We start from the raw sequence: 2,500 nt of genomic DNA on the forward strand, positions 1-2,500 counted from the left end.
GCTTCTTGTAAACACTTTTTGTACATTCCATTTGGCCAACTGAACATTGCTAACTTAGCCCAGCTTGTAGACTTTGATTACTTGATTCACTCTTATATCCTTATATAAACTACACACAACAATTTCCACAATAGTAAAGCAATGCTAATATTAACTTGGACAGTGTAAAGTTTTCATTGCTAATTTATTGTATATAATTGCCATTCTTGTCTCCATATATAATAGACTTATTTCTTGTTAACACCTTTAGCTATATTAAACAATCCACCATTAATTTTAAAATCAACTAAGCACTGCAATGCAGTTGGAGAAAGAGACAAATACAATTACCTGCCCTCAGAATTTTGATTTATAAAAAAAAAAAAAAAAAAAAAAAAAAAAAAAAAAAAAAAAAAAAAAAAAAAAAAAGGAGTTATTACATGAACTTAGAAGACTTACATCGCATACTTTGAAATCAACAATTTTCCTGGAATAATATGAGGAAACAGAAAAGGCAAATAAAAGCGGAATAAAGAAAATAACTAAGAAAAAATAAGAATATTTCCTCGAGAACTCTTAAGGCTTGACAAAGGAGAGAGAAAAACAAAGCCAAAAATCTCCTACAATTTAAAGGGAATTACATAATTTCCACTCATTTTCTAAGCCTATATATTCTCTTTTGATAATATAAAAATAGTTGGACATCAGATAGAGTGAAAAAGATGAGTTATAGTTAAAATATTACCTGAGTTCTGAGAGAAAATTGAGAAAACGATAATTGTTGATGCTCGAAGTCGTCGTCAGGAGCTCGGACGTAAATTTTGAGGATAACAGCAAATATGTAATGGGAGAACACACGTTATTATAGAAAGTTCATGGATACTGATATCTTTTCTCTGGTGTGTTTAATTTTTAGTTTCCTCGTTATCATTTGCATTTCAGGAACGATACAAATTAGAGGATTTATAACAACTATAAATTATGGCTTTGTTCTAACGACAAACTCAAGCAGATTCATTATCGAAAGAATTTTCGTCAGGCTTTACGTAAATGTCAAAAATGTCCCCGGCGAAGAAAAATAAATATGGTAAAATATTTAAACAACAATAATACTACTGTGTGGATTTACTTAAAAAGACATCTCTTGGCATTCCTTGCTAAAGACTCAACCGATATTTTTTTTATCATTAGCATCAATCGCTTAAAATTAATCAATGGTGTAGCCCTTTTAGCAGCTATTTTCTAAACCAATAGAAAACTGCCGAAAATCTACATCCAACCTGTAATTCTATTTCTAAAGCTTATGTCTTACAGAAATAGTTGCTGATTTGAACTAATGAGCATTTCAAGATCTTGACAAAGAAAAAGAAAATATAGATATCAATAATTCGCACGGAACGTCTGAGCCTCGTACGGAGATTTTCATTTAATATAACAAGAATACTATATTGTTATATAGCATTCTTGATGGTTATGCGTACTTTTTTCACGCATATCACATTTCAGCTAGACAGTACCGGCACTTTTTTTTCTTATTGAGAGAGAGAGAGAGAGAGAGAGAGAGAGAGAGAGAGAGAGAGAGAGAGAGAGAGAGAGAGAGAGAGAGAGAGAGAGAGAGAGAGAGAGAGAGAGAGAGAGAGAGAGAGAGAGAGAGAGAGAGAGAGAGAGAGAGAGAGAGAGAGAGAGAGAGAGAGAGAGAGAGAGAGAGAGAGAGAGAGAGAGAGAGAGAGAGAGAGAGAGAGAAGCACAGGAAGAGTAATGGTTAGACAGAGTGGGAGAGGGAGAGAAAAGCGAGGAGTCAGACTAGGAATGAACGGAGGGGGAGGGAAGAGGGAGGTAGCGGGCGAAGAATAGGAAGGAGAGAGGAGTATACTTCAGTACGTATACATGTGTGTGTGTGTGTGAGTGAGTGAGTGAGTGAGTGAGTGAGTGAGTGAGTGAGTGAGTGAGTGAGTGAGTGTGTGTGTGTGTGTGTGTGTGTGTGTGTGTGTGTGTGTGTGTGTGTGTGTGTGTGTGTGTGTGTGTGTGAGTGAGTGAGTGAGTGAGTGAGTGAGTGAGTGAGTGTGTGTGTGTGTGTGTGTGTGTGTGTGTGTGTGTGTGTGTGTGTGTGTGTGAGTGAGTGAGTGAGTGAGTGAGTGAGTGAGTGAGTGAGTGAGTGAGTGAGTGAGTGTGTGTGTGTGTGTGTGTGTGTGTGTGCGCGCGCGCTTGCGTGTGCGTATGCGTAAGCGTGTGCGTGTGTGTGCGTGTGCATGCGCTTGCGTGTATGAATGTGGAGAGATGAGAGACAGCGAGATAAATTTTGTTTGGCGAGTCTAGCGATCGTGAGCCTCGCCGGGCATTGTTCATGGAGCGACCTCTTCAGCCATTGAGAGTTAACCCCTTGTGAATCATCACTATTGACCGTTTATCGTGCGGGGCCGTGGGGGCGCACCAGCCTCCATGGAATGAGACAAGAATCGTAGCGTTAACAGCCCGCTTGCAAGTCTCTGTCCCGTTTCAGACGCTGTTTCTCGCCGTTTGC

At 38.8% G+C, this 2,500-nt stretch overlaps 1 protein-coding gene across 1 annotated transcript in view; it reads right to left on the reverse strand.

Moving 5' to 3' along the window:
* The window catches only part of LOC125024967 (gastrula zinc finger protein XlCGF57.1-like), a 10,848-nt gene extending 10,009 nt beyond the window's left edge, over nt 1-839 (reverse strand). The window contains exon 1 of the mRNA XM_047612772.1: nt 725-839. The gene's annotated coding sequence lies outside the window, so the exon portion shown is untranslated. The remainder of the gene's footprint in view (nt 1-724) is intronic.
* Nucleotides 840-2,500: the final 1,661 nt, after the last annotated feature.

The sequence above is a fragment of the Penaeus chinensis genome, chromosome 4 (assembly GCF_019202785.1).
Source record: "Penaeus chinensis breed Huanghai No. 1 chromosome 4, ASM1920278v2, whole genome shotgun sequence".
Taxonomy (NCBI): Eukaryota; Metazoa; Arthropoda; class Malacostraca; order Decapoda; family Penaeidae; genus Penaeus; species Penaeus chinensis.